Consider the following 19,098-nt stretch of genomic DNA (forward strand, 5'->3'; position numbering starts at 1 on the left):
GGTTAATTAAAGCAAGGATAATATGAAAGAGGAGAAGAAAGAGGAGGAGGAGGAGAAGAAGAAGAAATCAATAAGAAGGAGGAGGAGGAGGAGGAGGATAAGGAGGAGGAGGAGAAGGATAGAAGGTCCTTGGCCTTCTCCTCCTCCTCCTCCTCCTTCTCTTCTTCTTCTTTTTCTTCTTCTTTCTTTTAATTTTTCCTATTTCTTCTCCTCTTCTCCTCTTGTTGGAGCTAAATTACCTAATTATGTATTTTTTGAGCTAAATGCGCTAATTATCCCATTTTAGAGGAAAACTAGCTAAGTATATAATATTATTGAGCTAACCAAGGTTCTTATGCCATTTTGAGCTTATTATGGTTTTACGGAGCTAAATGGGCTAATTATGTCATTGTTGGGTTAATTAAAGCAAGGATAATATGAAGAGGAGAAGAAATAGGAGGAGGAGGAGAAGAAGAAGAAATCAATTAGAAGGAGGAGGAGGAGGAGAAGGATAGAAGGTCCTTGGCCTTCTCCTCCTCCTCCTCCTCCTCCTTCTCTTCTTCTTCTTCTTCTTCTTCTTCTTCTTCTTTCTTTTCATTTTGCCTATTTCTTCTGCTCTTCTCCTCTTGTTGGAGCTAAATTACCTAATTATGTCTTTTTTGAGCTAAATGGGCTAATTATCCCATTTTAGAGGAAAACTAGCTAAGTATATAATATTACTGAGCTAACCAAGGTTCTCATGCCATTTTGAGCTTATTATGGTATTTTGGAGCAAAATGGGCTAATTATGTCATTGTTGGGTTAATTAAAGCAAGGATAATATGAAAGAGGAGAAGAAAGAGGAGGAGGAGGAGAAGAAGAAGAAATCAATTAGAAGGAGGAGGAGGAGGAGAAGGATAGAAGGTCCTTGGCCTTCTCCTCCTCCTCCTCCTCCTCCTTCTTCTCTTCTTCTTCTTCTTCTTCTTTCTTTTCATTTTGCCTATTTCTTCTCCTCTTCTCCTCTTGTTGGAGCTAAATTACCGAATTATGTCTTTTTTTATCTAAATGGGCTAATTATCCCATTTTAGAAGAAAACTAGCTAAGTATATAATATTACTGAGCTAACCAAGGTTCTTATGCCATTTTGAGCTTATTATGGTATTTTGGAGCTAAATGGGCTAATTATGTCATTGTTGGGTTAATTAAAGCAAGGATAATATGAAAGAGGAGAAGAAAGAGGAGGAGGAGGAGAAGAAGAAGAAATCAATAAGAAGGAGGAGGAGGAGGAGGATAAGGAGGAGGAGGAGAAGGATAGAAGGTCCTTGGCCTTCTCCTCCTCCTCCTCCTCCTCCTTCTCTTCTTCTTCTTTTTCTTCTTCTTTCTTTTCATTTTGCCTATTTCTTCTCCTCTTCTCCTCTTGTTGGAGCTAAATTACCTAATTATGTCTTTTTTGAGCTAAATGGGCCAATTATCCCATTTTAGAGGAAAACTAGCTAAGTATATAATATTACTGAGCTAACCAAGGTTCTTATGCCATTTTGAGCTTATTATCGTATTTTGGAGCTAAATGGGCTAATTATGTCATTGTTGGGTTAATTAAAGCAAGGATAATATGAAAGAGGAGAAGAAAGAGCAGGAGGAGGAGAAGAATAAGAAATCAAGAAGAAGGAGGAGGAGGAGGAGAAGGAGGAGGAGGAGAAGGATAGAAGGTCCTTGGCCTTCTCCTCCTCCTCCTCCTCCTCCTTCTTCTCTACTTCTTCTTCTTCTTCTTTCTTTTCATTTTGCCTATTTCTTCTCCTCTTCTCCTCTTGTTGGAGCTAAATTACCTAATTATGTCTTTTTGAGCTAAATGGGCTAATTATCCCATTTTAGAGGAAAACTAGCTAAGTATATAATATTACTGAGCTAACCAAGGTTCTTATGCCATCTTGAGCTTATTATAGTATTTTGGAGCTAAATGGGCTAATTATGTCATTGTTGGGTCAATTAAAGCAAGGATAATATGAAAGAGTAGAAGAAAGAGGAGGAGGAGGAGAAGAAGAAGAAATCAAGAAGAAGGAGGAGGAGGAGAAGGAGGAGAAGGATAGAAGGTCCTTGGCCTTCTCCTCCTCCTCCTCCTCCTCCTCCTCCTCCTCCTTCTCCTTCTCCTTCTCTTCTTCTTCTTCTTCTTCTTCTTTCTTTCCATTTTGCCTATTTCTTCTCCTCTTCTCCTCTTGTTGGAGCTAAATTACCTAATTATGTCTTTTTTGAGCTAACCAAGGTTCTTATGCCATTTTGAGCTTATTATGGTATTTTGCAGCTAAATGGACTAATTATGTCATTGTTGGGGAAATTAAAGCAAGGATAATATGAAAGAGGAGAAGAAAGAGGAGGAGGAGGAGAAGAAGAAGAAATCAAGGAGGAGAAGGAGGAGAAGGAGGAGGAGGAGAAGGACTAGAAGGTCCTTGGCCTTCTCCTCCTTCTCCTCCTCCTCCTCCAACTCCTCCTTCTCCTCCTTCTCCTTCTTGTCTTGTGCTTCTTCTTCTTCTTTCTTTTCATTTTTCCTATTTCTTCTGCTCTTGTTGGAGCTAAATGACCTAATTATGTCTTCTTGGAGCTAAATGGGCTAATTATCTCATTTTAGAGGAAAACAAGCTAAGTTTGGAGGAGAAACTTACCGTAGTGGTCATCAAGGAGGAGAAACACCACGGTTGCTCGCGCCGGCTTCGTTTGGAGACGGTTGCCTTGGAGAAGGGTCGTGCGGTGCCGCTCGGGAGTTATTCTGCAGAAAATATATTTTGCAATGTCTCAGTTAGCATGATGACACTCAGTTATTAATACTAGTTTATAATGAAACTCACCGTGCCAATCGAAGAGAAGACGGGCATCGGCGGAGGGACTTGACCGCTCTTCTCGCACAGACCCTGAAGAGTTGGTCGTATTAGTTAGTATTGAAACAGACATTACACACATGATTTGGCTAATGTGAAAAAAAACATACCACAAAAAGCTCGTACAGGGCCCGTTGACCCGCCTCATTCCGGGCCCTCTCCTCCTCAAGCAATCGTGCCGTGGTCTGGTCCCTCTCATCAAGAGCAGCTTGAAGAGCAGCCTGGCTTGCCAATCTCTCTTTCTCAAGAGCATCCTGGTTTGCCACTCTCTCTTTCTGAAAAGCAGCCTAAAACACCATTCCTCGTTACCACAGTAATGATCTATGGTGACACACATAATGAAATGGATGAAAGTGTTCTTAGTCCATACAACTAACCTCGATGACAAGTTCGATTGGCCGTGGACGAGACGTTATCTCAGGACATCTGCTCGACTGGCGCGCCTTGATCTCCGGAAGAGTGAGTGGACAACGTATTATCCCATCTCCAATGGCTATCTAGCCATGGGGCCTCCCGCCACCAGATATCATCACCAGCTCTGGACCCAAAGGTTCCTGGCTAGGGTTAAAGTCATCCCCTTTTGTAGCCTTCCCCGCGTCCCTGTATGCCACGAGCTTCTGGTGGGATGATATGTTGGTGAAGTTATTGGGATCATCCAGGTCAGACTGAGAGAATGACTTCGCCTTCTTGTACGAGGCAGTGTGGGCCATGCCATAAAGGTCGTACAAGTGTGGCATCTCAGTCTTATTGTGATGCGCCTAAAAGAGAGGAACAAAGTATTAGCTTCAAGAATGAATTGCATGAATCAAGAAGCAAATCACATACCCAGTTTCCTCCAAACTAAAGTACATTGGCGCTGCCTTGATGGTGTTGCACACCAACCATTTGGCTACGCCAATCCTTCGCATTCTCGTGGACGGCTCGCCAGCTGCCTGTGCACCACTCATCAACCAACGCCTCCCAACAATCCATCTTATCCGCACACCATCTCGGGGGCACCTGTAAGTTATTAGAAAGAATTTTCAGCGCTACGCCTATGAATGAAATCAAGAAAACTACGTAGAAGGACTTAAGAATAGGTAATTACCTTCATGTATTGCTCCTTCTTCAGAAACTTTCTGCGGCAATCCTTCTTCTCCTTCTTAATACCACGCGTGGCATAGTAATCTCGAATAGCCTGCGGCCGAGCCTCGTGGCGCAAGTTCTGTAGTAACCGCCTACACTCGACCTCGAGAACCCTAGCCACCTCCTCCTCATATCCATCCTCACACCTATTGAAGGTCTGCAATCAAACGTGAAAACACCGATTAGTACAATAATCAGCTATATTGTTAATTTTAGATTCTCTAAAAGGATAATTTACCCAAAAGCTCTTGATCACCATCTCGGCCCTCGTGTGGTACAAGACACCATTTATAATCTCCTCCGGCGGGGCCTGCGCAGCCTGGTAGTGCTCCCAGGTAAATCCTAGTGTAGGAACCTGACCCTCACCAGGCAACATGACAAACCCCGGGAAATTTGTCCGGCAAAGCACACCAAGGACGGAGTTCGGCCTGCGGACTCCAAGAGGGTGTACCCATCCCCTGCAGTATGATAGGGTCAGCGCATTAGATATTTGAACAAACTTGAAGGCAAAAGCTACAAAAAGGGTAAATGTACTTACCTATCTCCTTCAAGTTTAATCACCGGCCTCTGCTCGCGGGTAGCCGGGGCGACCGGGAGACGTGTACTACCACGCTTGTACACGGTGGCCCCATCCACCTGCACATCGCCCTCGCTATCCGTAAGCTCATCCCCGCCATCCCCGCCCCCTGAGCCACCCGGACCCTCGGTCCAATCCGGCAACTCGGTACGATCCGGCCAACGCTCCCATCCGGGCCTCTCCACGTCGGGTGAAGCCTCCGGAACCGTAGTCTCCTCCGGCTGCTCCTGGGCCGAATGCACCTCGACCCGAGGCTGCTCCTCGACCGGAGTCTCATGGGACGAATGCCCGTGAACACCAAGCTCCTGGACCGGAGTCCCTGTAGCCTCCTCCGCAAACGGGTCGACCATACTAGTCCTATGCTCGGGTGAATGAGCTGGTGGTGGTGGCGAGGACGGCTCAACAGTACTCCTGGATCTTCCGCGGCCACCACCTCTCCCTGTACCCTTCCCCTTCCTCCCTACCCGACCAGCACCTCTCCAAGTGGGCAATGCCGCCGACAAAGAAGAACCCCCGGCTGGTGTCGAAAGACTGCCTGCCAAGGCTCTACTGAGAGATAGGGGTGGAAGGGAAGTACCACCCCTTGTGCAGGGCGCCTGGGAAGAACCCGTCGAGCGCTCTGGACCCGCGCCCACCATCTTTCAACACCTGCGATGATAAAGATTAAAAAAAATTAGTACAACATAAAAAAATTGAATGACTCACATGAATAATAATATGTACATGAATAATAAAGATTAAAATATATATAATTTAAGTTGTGAATCTTACAAACTAATAATCATCATCAATAAATGCATCATCATCATCACTATCACGCATGTCTTCATGAATGACGTGCTCATCGGGTTCAACGGTGTGAAGTTGTGAAAGGCCTTCCTTTAATCGTTGAAGCATTGACAGGTCATCCACATCAGTAACCTCTACGAGTTCCAGGTCTTCTGGTTCCGGCTCAGGACTGGAGTCGGATTCATTGTCGCTGTCTACTTCCATGTTCTTGGATGAAGCATGGCGGTTCTTGAAACGTTTCTTGGAAAGACGTGTTTCTTGGAAGAATTCTCCATCATATGTGTCTGGGTTAATGTGAGGTTCATAATCCTGTTCATTTGGGAGAGGTGGTCTGACATGTGGCGGCACATCATAAACAACATACCAACCTTCTAGATTCTTATCCGTTTGGCATGCCCACGGTAGATAGAAAACTTGGGTCGCCTGTTGAGCCGTAATATAGACATCGGGAACATCTAAATGGGTGTTTGGATTGATTTCGACTAGTCCTATATGTTCATGAGTCCTTCTAGTCTTTTTCGGCTGGAACCAATAACATTTGAAGACTACGACGTTCGGTGGGTTTTCACCATAGAATTGAAGTTCATAAATTGCTTCAACTCTTCCATAATACTCGATAACACCTTCGCCGATAGCAGAGACACCACAATTTGTAGATTTCCGGTCGGGCATAGATAGCTCTTTTCCAAAGGTACGAAAGAGATACCAGTTGATGTTGTATTTCTCAAATGAACGGACCTTATAGTCGAAACCATTAGCGACTTGTCTCAATTCGGCGTGCATAGACTCTCAATTAGCCTACAAGTTTAATATGAAACGGTTGTTGCATTAGCCGCAAGTTAGACCAAGAAGGAAATGGTCCATTATTGATAATTACCGTTTGTTTGAACCAAGAGATGAAACCGGGATAGCCGCCTCCTGTCTTTGACAGAAGCTCATACTCTTCGACGGAATCATTTTCGATCACCGCTCCATCTGAGAATTTGACGACGTAACGGCTGTTTGAAATATCCGGGAATAAGAGCAGTTCAAATGAATTAGAAGTTACGGGAAAATGTGCCGAGAACTCACTCGATGTACGGCCGCACTTCTGTTAGGTTGTTGAGGATATACAACGAAATGTTCCTCCATTCTTCGATATCCAACGTTATTGGTTTCGAAGCACCGGCTGGTGCGAGCTTCCCTTTGAATAGGCTGAGGTTGCACCCACCTTTTTTAGGGTCTGCATCATTGTGCCGAGGCTTCGGATTATGCAAATGATGATTTTTGGCTTCGTAGTGTGCTGTCACAAAGTTTGCCACCTCCTCAGTAATGAATGCCTCAGCCATCGATGCTTCAATTCTACGCTTATTTTTACATTTAGCTCGAAGGGTCTTGTGCATCCTCTCAGTTGCATAGCACCAACGATCTTACACGGGCCCACCCAATCTTGCCTCGGTCGGTAGATGTAAAATCAAATGCTGAATTGGATTAAAGAAGCCCGGTGGAAAGATCTTCTCTAACTTGCACAACAACTCCGGTACAAACTCCTCCATGTCTTCTACCATGCCAGGCGACAATTCTTTTGCACAAAGAACACGGAAGAAATAGCTCAGCTCCGCTAGTACTAGCCATTCATCCTCAGGAATAAACCCACGTAACATCACCGGCATTACCCGCTCTAGCCATATGTGCCAATCATGACTCTTGAGACCAAAGATTTTTAATTTTTCAAGACTCGCTCCCCTCTTTAGATTCGTTGCATACCCATCGGGGAACATCAAGTGCATTTTGACCCACAAGATAATTTCCCTCATAGCTGGCCTTCCAACATTGAACCAGGCCTTTGTCTTCGACCACTTCTGCTTTCCTTTGCCTTCTCGCATGTTTTGTAACGGTCCATGACATAGTGTCTCTTGATCGACTCTAGCCTTAATATTATCCTTTGTCTTCCCATCTATGTCGAACAATGTACCAAAAATAGCCTCTCTGATATTCTTATCAGTGTGCATCATGTCGATATTGTGTGGAAGAAGGAGGTCTTTGAAGTAAGGCAGATCCCAGAAAGCATGGCTTGTGAGCCCAGGCGTGTTTTGAATTATACCCCTTGAAATACCCTGGACGGTCTGGATCAGGCTCGAGGGCGTTTAACTGATCCGGGATCTGTTGGCCTGTGAACGCAGGTGGTGCCAAGTTTTTGACAACTTTACCTTTGGTAAAGTTCTTCTTGTCTTATCTGAACTGATGGTCAGGATCCAGGAATTGTCTATGCAAGTCAAAGCAAGAATACTTCCGACCCTCCTGCAGCCAATGAAACTGAAGAGCTGCCTTGCATTGGGGGCACGGGAACCTTCCATGCACACACCATCCAGAGAATGGCGCATAGGCTGGCAAGTATGCATAGAGTACATGTACCACACATGCATTTTGCAGTTTTCTTTTCTAGCGGCATCGTATGTCTTGACCCCATTTTCCCAAGCTTCTTCCAATTCATCCTTAAGCGGTTGCAGGTACACATTCATATTCTTCCCCGGATAATTGGGCCCTGGAATTATCAACGTCAGAAATATGTTCTTTCTTTGCATAATCTGCTCAGGGGGGGGGAGATTGAGTGGAATGACAAATACAGGCCAACAACTGTATTGGGTTGCCGTCATGCCGAAGGGATTAAAACCATCCGTGGCGGCGCAGACTCGAGGATTCCTTGGATCTGGCGCTTTATCTTGATGCAATCCATCGAAAAGTTTCCACGCTTCCCCATCCGATGTGTGTACCATCATCTTATTCCCATCCGCATCTAGTTCGGTTCTTTTGCCCAATTTGTGCCATGTCATCTGTTTGGCTGTCTCTTCGACCATGAAAAGTCGTTGAAGTCGTGGTACGATTGGCATATACCAAAGAACACGAACTGCGATTTTGGTCTGCCTCTTCTCACCCATACCGTTGTCTAGCACAAGATACCTGCAAGACTCGCAATTGGGACAATAGTCCAAGTGTGCATACTCCTTCCTAAATAAGACACATCCTTTCTCACATGCATCTATCTTCTCATAGGGCATCTTAAGTACACGAAGTATTTTGTTCGACTGGTACAGGTATGCAGGCATGACATGGCCTTTGGGTAGGAAACGTCCAAATAGTGTCATCATTGCGTCGTAGCATTCTCTTCCCAAGTTGAACTGAGCCTTCAGAGCCATTACTTGTGCAATTGCATCCAGCTGACAGAGCTCAGTGTGCTCATGGAGAGGACGTTTTGAAGACACCAACATTTCATAAAAGGCCTTTGCAGATTCCTCCATCTCAACTTCCGAATCCCGAGCATCATCAAAGTCTTGTACCATGTCTTCGATCCTGGTACCATGCTCGTCCGTGCGACGACGGACCACCTTAGCTCTTGTGCGTTGTATAGACTCACCATGAAATGTCCACACCGTATAATTAGGCTTAAAACCCGTCCTCTGCAGGTGTTTAATCATTACAGCCTCTGTCGTCTTTTTATAGTTGTCGCATCCAGGACAGGGGCAATAGTTTCTTTCCTGGCCATTTGCGAATGCGGCTTTCACAAATTCCTTTGGTTTTAAAAACCATTCTTTCGTCATCTCTTTCTGACTAGGGTGACTGGTATACATCCACGCACGATCACTCATCTTGCGTAGCTACTAAAGACAGAAGAAATATATTTATATATAATTTAGCATTTATATTCATCGGTTAATCAGGTTCGCCATTTTTATTACGTCCAGGCAACCTACATGCTAATAGGTAAAGATAGGTCCTAATCCCACCCGTGTATGTGTAGATTGGGTTCGTTTTCCCATGCTCTGCTCCGGATCCAACGCAAAGTTTCGGCAGCACCTCCCCGCTATTCTCCTGATACACGTCTCCGCAATAAACAGAGAGGATGTGCATCCGGAGAACAACAGGGAGGCACTGACGAAATTCCGCATCGGATCCAGAGCACAGCATACGGGAAAACGAACTCAATCTACACATACTCGGGCTGTCCATGGATAATGTTGAACAATTCGAAAGGATGGCGGTTATAAATATGCAAAGACATGCATATTTATAGATGTCGACCTTTCGAACGGGAGACACATACTGGTCATGCATACTGATAAATTAATTGAGTTACCTAAATCTAGAAAGTTTCATCCGGAAACCGAGCCATAGTAAATGAAGGGGCGGGGAGGAGATGAAATTTGTACTAACCAATGAATGCACGGGCGGAGCTCGTACAACGCACGGGCAGGTCTTCGCATAGCAGACCTCACAGCGACAGGACAACTATCACATGTAAATCCACCCGATCAACACAAATATTCCAATTATGTCATTTTAGAGGAAAACAAGCTAAGTATATAATATTCATGAGCTAACCAAGGTTCTTATGCCATTTTGAGGTTATTATGGCATTTTGGAGCTAAATGGGCTAATTATGTCATTGTTGCGGAAATTAAAGCAAGGATAATATGAAAGAGGAGAAGAAAGAGGAGGAGGAGGAGAAGAAGAAGAAATCAAGAAGAAGGAGGAGAAGGAGGAGAAGGAGGAGGAGGAGAAGGACTAGATGGTCCTTGGCCTTCTCCTCCTCCTCCTCCTCCTCCTTCTCCTTCTCCTTCTTCTCTTCTTCTTCTTCTTCTTCTTCTTTCTTTTCATTTTGCCTATTTCTTCTCCTCTTCTGCTCTTGTTGGAGCTAAATTACCTAATTATGTCTTTTTTGAGCTAAATGGGCTAATTATCCTATTTTAGAGGAAAACAAGCTAAGTATATAATATTCATGAGCTAACCAAGGTTCTTATGCCATTTTGAGTTTATTATGGTATTTTGGAGCTAAATGGGCTAATTATGTCATTGTTGGGTTAATTAAAGCAAGGATAATATGAAAGAGGAGAAGAAAGAGGAGGAGGAGGAGAAGAAGAAGAAATCAAGATGAAGGAGGAGGAGGAGGAGAAGGAGGAGGAGGGGAAGGATAGAAGGTCCTTGGCCTTCTCTTCCTCCTCCTCCTCCTCCTTCTCCTTCTTCTCTTCTTCTTCTTCTTCTTTCTTTCTTTTCATTTTGCATATTTCTTCTCCTCTTCTCCTCTTGTTGGAGCTAAATTACCTAATTATGTCTTTTTTGAGCTAAATGGGCTAATTATCTCATTTTAGAGGAAAACAAGCTAAGTATATAATATTCATGAGCTAACCAAGGTTCTTATGCCATTTTCAGCTTATTATGGTATTTTGGAGCTAAATGGGCTAATTATGTCATTGTTGGGTTAATTACCCTCGTGCATGGACATGCACCTACCACGCAAAGTTCGCGGGTCCAGAAGTTGCCCTTTTGGTCGAAAGGACTTTCCAGGTTACCTATACTACTTTTCAATTTATATAAAACTTTTCGATATTTTCTACATTTGAGGATGGCAATATTATTTAAGTTGTCGTGTTTTAGTCCCGTACCAATGAATATAGACAATACATTATTTTGACAGACTTGATTTCAACAGAAGAGCATGTTATCTTCTTTGAAGTAGTCTTGAACCTAAGCAATAATGATGGGCGAATAAACTAACAGAATCTACCACTAAATCTACTAATTAACTAACAGAATCTTCCACTAAAACAACTAATTAATTCCAAAAAAACTAAATACCAAACATGTGATCTTCTTTTTGTCTTCTCCTCCTCCTATTCTTCTTCTTCTCCTCCTCCTCCTCTTCTCCTCTTCTCCTCCTCCTCCTCTTCTTCTTCTTCCTATTCTTTCTAGTAAGCTAACTAACTAACTAACCTAACTAACCAAGCTAACTAAACCTATCGCTAAACCTAGATAGCACTAAACAACAAAAAAACAACAAAAACAGAATCTACCACTATAACAAAAACAGAATCTACCACTAAGTAACTAAAAAAGAATCTAGCTACCACTAAATACCAAACAATAAAAAATCAACTTCTTCTTCTTTTTTCTCTTCTTCTCCTTCTTATTTTTTTCTTATTCTTTTCTTCTCTTCTTCTTCTCTTCTTCTTCTCTTCTTCTTTACTTCTTCTCCTTCTTATTTTTTTCTTCTCTTCAGCTTCTTTTTCTTCTTCTTCTCCTTCTTATTTTTTTCTTCTCTTCAGCTTCTTTTTCTTCTTCTTCTCCTTCTTGTTTTTTTTCTTCTCCTCTTTTTCTTCTTCTTCTTCTTCTTCTTTTTCTTCTCCTCCTCCTCCTACTCCTCTTCTTCTTCTCCTCTTCTTGTCCTCCTCCTCCTTCTCTTCTCCGCTTCTCCTCCTCCACCTAACTAACCAAGCTAACTAACTAACCTAACTAAAACTACTAACCTAACTAAATCTACCACTAAAACTACTAACAATAACAACTACTAAAACTACTAAAAAATAATAAAACTAGTAAAAAATAATGCGGGTAGGGGGGTGGGGGTGGGGGTGTGGGGGCTCACCGAGAGGGGCGGCTGTGGAGGGGCCGGGGTGTTGGGGGTGGCAGGGCGGCGCCGGGGGCGCCAGGGGCGCCAGGGGCGGTGGCGCGACAGTGGTGGGGCAGCGGCAACGGCAGCGGGGGCGAGGTGGGGAGAGAGAGAGAGGGGCGGCGGCGGGGGCGATAGGGGCGGCGGCAGGGGCGATAGGGGCGGCGACGCGACGGGGGTGGCGGCGCGACGGTGGTCCTGGCGACCGTTACAGAGAGAGGAGCGCGCGGGGTGGGAAAGAGCGAGGGGCGCGCGGGGTGAGCCGTTACAGAGAGAGAGAGGGGCGGGGTGGGGGGGGAGGAGCCATTAACGGAGTTAGCGCTTTGTCGTCTGCCGGCGGACGACAAAGAGTCTAGACTCTTTGTCGTCTGCCTCCGGACTCTTTGCCGTTCGCTAGCAGACGGCAAAGGTCCGACTCATGTTTGACCTAGTCACCCCGCGGTCTGGTGGGCCTATCTATATCTTTGCCGTCTGCCCCTGGACTATTTGGCGTCCGCTAGCAGATGGCAAAAAGACTGTATGCCATCAGCCAGTACTGTGCTGTCTGTTTTGCTGAAGCTGACGGCAAAGACACTCTTTGCCATCAGCTAGCAGACGGCAAAGACTAGGCAGATGGCAAAAAACTGTTTTCCAGTAGTGCATGGCCTAATATTTTCTTATTGTACAATATGAACTTCCAACATACGAACATCAAAGACATCCCAACTAGCAATAAGACATCACCGTTCGGATGCTTTGAGAAAGGAAACAAGTACTACAAGAACGAATCAAGAGATTCATGCCATGATGCAACCTCGAATCGAAAAGACAGGTTTGGGCCTTTGCAAAAAATGAATGCATGAAGTAGATACTTGTTACCGAGACAACATTGGATTGATGTAGTACATAGTTGTTCGTTGATCATCCTAACTCGGTCCAATAAACACATGGTCTCAACACCTTCCTTATAGGTGAGCCAAGCATCCAGCGCATCTCCAATTGTTCCTGGAACAACATGCCCAAGCTCATTGGTACCAAAGAGTTAGAAAACCAACAATACATAGGACAAACTCCACATACATATGTGCACATATATATGAATTTGAATTTCAAGCACACTTTAGCCAATTTATGACAAGGTGGAGTTTCCTCTATATATTGGGTCAAAGAAAGAAAGCAAGCAAAAGAATCTATATATAGTAAATATGCATGCTCAAGGCTTTCAAGAATCAACTCAACACAAAGTTGATAATACACCAAAAGACAAGGTATCAAGTGATAATAAGATACCAAACGAAAAACTATCACTTGAAGGATATCAATTACAAGATACCTCAAGGAATGAGATATCCATTTGCACAGGCCAAATAAAAGGAAACAAGATACAAATTGAAGGAAAACAAAAACGAGGTATTTAGTTTCCAAAAGAGAGCTAGGTTCTAACAAACCAAACCCTTGACAAATTTTCATGATGGCACAAAGCATCATAAAGAGCAAGACTTGCCTCCCATCAACACACACTTGATGGGGATCAAACGATATGATGATGAGCGAATAAAGAGAGTGTTGTAAAGAAAATAGGATAGCTCCCCCAAGGGATGTGCATTATATAGAATTTGCATTTAAATACAAAATGCACAAGATGGGATCATCACTTTCTCTATATCTATAAAAACACTAGACATGTTAAAATAGATCCACAAGAGGCAAGGAAGACAAACGAAACACAAAATCCAATGTAAAGATCATTAGCAATTCCTACCACATGATGGGAATACTAATTGTCAAGGACAAGAAGTATTTTGGAAATGATACTCATTGGTAGATCGCAAATATATCCATGATCAGCTTTACCCATAAAACGCAAGCAAATGACACTTGTAGAGCAAACATGCCACCTAGGAATAAGATAATTTACAATATCAACACCAAGTGGCAATACCTCAAATGTACACATTCTCTAGGCTAGTAATATGCACATAGCATATTACTCCCCCATAATGTGATAACCCAACAATATTAACAAGTGGCAAATTAAAAACAACAAGAGATAATTAATGGACCATATAGAATTTGAATTTCTCATGAGTAAGACATACCACATAGAAACTAGATAATCTTGAAATATCAATCCTAAGTGGTATTCCCCATGTATACACATTTATAGGATTGTGAGGTGTGCAAAGCACATCACCCCCCCACAATGGGATATTCCATTAATCTCTCACAAGGGCTAACAAAGATACAAACAAGATGCAAAAAGGCTCAATACAAGACTCACATTTACATGATATGCAAACCAACATACACATACTCGATTACTCAACATAAGCAAGTTGGAATCACAACATGTACAAACACATGCAAGGTACAAAACCACAACATGCAAAGGGGCAAGCAACTAACAATGTAAACAGTTTAAGTACAAGTTATCGTAAGGAGGCACATTGGATATAAGATAGAAACGCGATAATCCAAATTACTCGGCTTGAGAAAATATGAATGATGAAGACCCCTTAATTCTTCATTATGTATCCAAGTCTCTAATATCCTCCACAAACACCTATTGATCAAGTTTGAGTTTGTTGGTCCCCAACCACGTTGGGTCCTAAGAGGTTAGTCACAATAGGCTTGGCAACCCAAATGGTATTTTTCTTGACATCACTTTGAGTACAAACAAACTTGGCAAACACATTGCCAACCTTATCCTTCCCAAGTAAATAGATATCATCAATAATGATTTGGTTGGATAAATTACCTCTCGTCCAAGAAGATGCGAAGTGACCCTTCTCACGACATAAGTAGCAACTTCTACCCTTTTGATTTCTCAACATGAGGAGTGTTGGCTTGGGTCTTCTTGGGAAGGGGCCTTTCTTCAACTTGTAGTTGAGTATGTGAGTGCACTTGTGGCCTCTTCCCTTGTTGCTTGTGACTTTGGGGCTTCTTCTTTAGTGGGCAAGATCTAACATGGTGCCCTTCAATTTTGCACTTGAAGCAAATAATCTTGGCCGAATTCTTGACTTGTTCTTGGCCCGTCTTCTTGAGGCTTACGGACTTATTCTTCTTGTTGGAGTTGAATCCAAGTCCATATTTGTCATTTGTGGATTTTTGCCCACACAAGACATTGTTGAGTGTGGACATTCCTTCATGACTCTTTTCCAAGTCTTTCTTCAAGGAAGTGACTTGGGCCTTGAGCTCTTTGATTTCCTCTACACGGTTAGTATCAACACAAGTACTAGAGGAAGTATAAGCTTCATTGTTAGAACAACAAGGCATGGAACGTAATTCATCACAAGATGTAGCAACATTGTGACTAGATGAATTACGAGGACTAGCACATGGCAATATAGCTTTTCGACTAGAAGTAGTGCTAATTTCCACATGAGGCTCACTCGATGTTACCTTGGTAGTAATAGCCTCATGAGCTAATTTTAGCACATTATGGGATACTAGAAGATCATCATGAGAGCTTGTGAGCATTACATGACTCTCTTCCAATTTCCCATAATTGCTAGATAGCAACTCGAGTTGAGCCCTTAGCTCAACATTCTCCTTTAAAATGGATGCTTCACAAGAAGTAGAATTAGTAGCGCAAGCATCATTATTAACAATAAGAGGAGAAGGCAACTTGGAAAGCTCTTTAGCATATGAAGCTTCACGTTGAGCATGAGACTCGGTGAGTTCGATGAGCGAAATCTTAATAGCCTTTGAGCCATTTTCGAGGTGCTCATAGTCCTCAACGAGTTTAGCATGTGCAAATTCAAGCTTAGCGTTTTTAGTTCTAAAATCATTAGCCACCTCGAGAGCTCTATCATGGGATTCCTTTAATCTAGATAATTCTATAGCAAAGGTTTCCTCAAGAGATTCCTTAGTGGTTTGTTCATTTTTAAGAGCTTGAGATAGCTCCGCGATCTCGTTAGTGTATTCACGCTCATGACCTTCCATTGTCTCAATGGTGGCGTCATGCTCCTCGAGATGAGCTTCCAACTCCTCAATGTAGTTCTTGCCCTCGGTGGCAATAGACATGATTTCCAAGAAGTTGGAACAAGCAACTTTATTCTTATAAAGAGATTTAAAAATCATTTCACCTTTAATTTTTAAGGATGCAATATTATCACTCTCTTCATCATTATTCTCATCCCCATTATCATCAACATCATCATCATGAGATATATTGGGATTCAAAGTAGGAGATACCTTTGAAGCCTTAGCCATAACGCAAAAGTGAGTCACAATAGATGATGATGTAGGATCCCTTGAATCATCATCCAAGGCCACATCTTGTTCCATGGAGTGATGAATTTCCTCTACATTGTTAGCACAACAACTCGAGGAAATATATACATTTTTATCATGGCAACAAGATATAGGAAGCATATCATCATGAGATTTAGTCAAGCAGTTTTTACATGAGATGCAAGGACTATCAACACAAGCATGTAAAACATTTAGAGTCCTCGAAGTGTTAATGCCCAAAGATGAAGCATTGCAATAATATAGTGATGAAGGATCATCAACAATAAACCCACTATCATCGTTGCAATGATCACCACTACTCACCATATCATTACCTTGTGGCAATCCACATGTAGGTGAAGTAGATGAAGTTGAGAAGACCACACGACCGGAGGTGGAGGGAGAACAATCATTCCCACAAATCTTGGACACACCATATTTATCTTGAAGCTTTGTCCACAACTCATGAACATCACGAAATGGCATGAGTTGAAATATAACTACATTGCTCAAAGCATCAAAAAGCACATTAGAAGCTTGAGCATTAAGATAAGAGTTTTTCTCATCCTCTAAAGATATATTTTGAGAATCCTTTGTAGGAGAAAAACCCATATCTACAACTTTCTCTAAATTTGGGTCCAAGACCCGAAAGTGATTAAGCATGCGAATTACCCAAACATCAAAATTTGTGCCATCGAAACTAAGAGTGTCAGTGAATCCTAAACCCCTAGTCGACATCCTTAATCTCTAGGTGGTTAAACCTAATAAAGAGAGACCTAGCTCTGATACCAATTGAAAGGACGTGGATGTCGGCTAGAGGGGGGGGTTGAATAGGCGCTTTAAAATAATTATGGTTTAGGCTTGAACAAATGCGGAATAAAACTAACGTTTAATTTGTCAAGCACAAAATCTACAACAACAAGGCTCACCTATGTGCACCAACAACTTATGCTAAGCAAGATAAACAACTAAGCGATAGCAAGATATATGACAATAAACAATATGGCTATCACAAAGTAAAATTTATAAGTAAAGGGTTCGGGTAAGAGATAACCGAGGTACGCAGAGACGATGATGTATCCCGAAGTTCACACCCTTGCGGATGCTAATCTCTGTTGGAGTGGTGTGGAGGCACAATGCTCCCCAAGATGCCACTAAGGCCACCGTAATCTCCTCACGCTCTCGCACAATGCAAGATGTCGTGATTCCACTAAGGGACCCTTGAGGGCGTTCACTGAACCCGTACAAATGGCAAACCTTGGGGGCAGTCACTGATACCCATACAAATTGCTCGGGGCAATCTCCACAACCTAATTGGAGACCCCAACGCTTGCCCGGACCTTTACACCACAATGATTGAGCTCCGAGACACCACTAAGCTTCTAGGACGCCAAAGCATCCATGAAGAACAATATCTAGGGTACTAAGTACCAAAGGTAATAAGCTTCTCAAACTTCACTTCCACGTATCACCGTGGAGAACTCAAACCGATGCAACTAATGCAATGACAAGGGCACACGGAGTGCCCAATTCCTTCTCTCCCAAATCGCACCAAAGCAACTAATGCTATGGAGGAAAATGAGAGGAAGAACAAAGAAGAACACGAATAACTCCAAGATGTAGACCCAAAGGGTTCCCCTCACTTAGAGGAGAAAGTGATTGGAGGAAATGTGGATCTAGATCTCCTCTCTCTTTTCCCTCAAGAACTAGCAAGAATCATTAGAGGGATTGAGAGTTAGCAAGCTCGAAGCAGGTCAACAATGGGGGAAAAACACGAGCTAAAGAGATAAGGTTCAATGGGGAAGAAGACCCCCTTTTATAGGTGGGGAAAAATCCAACCGTTAAGCCTTACAGCCCGCACACAGCGGTACTACCGCTCATGGAGCGGTACAACCGCTCGGTAGGTTCCCAACCATGCTGAGGCCAAAAAGGATGCAAAAAACAGTCCGACGGAGCGGTACTACCGCTCCTGTAGCGGTAGTAGAAAATTACTACCGCTTCGGGGGCGGTACTACCTCTCCGGGGGCGGTACTACCGCTACACGAGCGGTACTACCGCTCGCACAAGGAGCGGTACTACCGCTGGATACTGAAACTGCTGTAACTTTCGCATACTAACTCCGAATTCAACGAAACCAAGTTTGTTGGAAAGCTAACGACATGGGCTAACACAATCTTGATAGAAATATCAATAAGAAGAAATTGAGAAAAGTCCCATAATAAAATGGTGAGAACCCTTCTTCGAATAAGACCGGTAAAAATCCCAACATCGAAAACATCATAGAAGATGCATATGGACTCCGTTTTCGATGAACTCGAGCGTGTCATGAAGATGACCATAAGCTCTAAAACTCACAAAGAGAAATACCAAACAAGAACCAAGAAGTATGATGCAAGGATGCAAATGGTTTGAGCTCTCAACGAACGATATGATCAAGCTACTCACTTGAGAGCCCCCCTTGACAGTACGACAATCTATCCTAAAACAGAAAACCTATCAAGGGCAAACCTATACCTTGCACCTCGTCCTCTTGAGCTAGATGACGATGATCTTGGCTTCCTCAAGATGGACCACCTTTCTTGAGTGCGTTGGCTTGATGAAGACTAGTTGATTGCTCCCCCATACACACTATGGGTGAGCCGCTCCTCAGCATATCTTCACAAGTCCATTGCCACCATCCTCCACCACTTTACGTCATCCTCCATGGGTGGTATTATATCTTCCTCTGGACGCAAGCCCATGGAAACACACCTAACCCCACATAGAACTCCCACGAAGACCATGGGTTAGTACACAAATACGTAATGGACAATGCTTACCATACCATGGGATCACTTGATCCCTCTTGGTACATCTTGTACGCTTTGTGTCTTGATCATATTGATTTACTCTTTGTCTAACGATCTTGATCAACCTTGTGTCTCTGTGACCATTCTTTGGATAATACCTTGAATACCACCTTGGTCATCAGATAAACTCCTTGAACCCAACAGATGGACTTCAAGAAGTGCCTATGGACAAATCCTATAAATATAACTTAAGGCAACCATTAGTCCATAGGAATTGTCATCAATTACCAAAACCACATATGGAGATATATGCTCTAACAATATCCTCCTTGAGCTGCTTGCGAAGAACAT

The sequence above is a fragment of the Hordeum vulgare genome, chromosome 3H, assembly GCF_904849725.1.
Source record: "Hordeum vulgare subsp. vulgare chromosome 3H, MorexV3_pseudomolecules_assembly, whole genome shotgun sequence".
Classification (NCBI taxonomy): Eukaryota; Viridiplantae; Streptophyta; class Magnoliopsida; order Poales; family Poaceae; genus Hordeum; species Hordeum vulgare.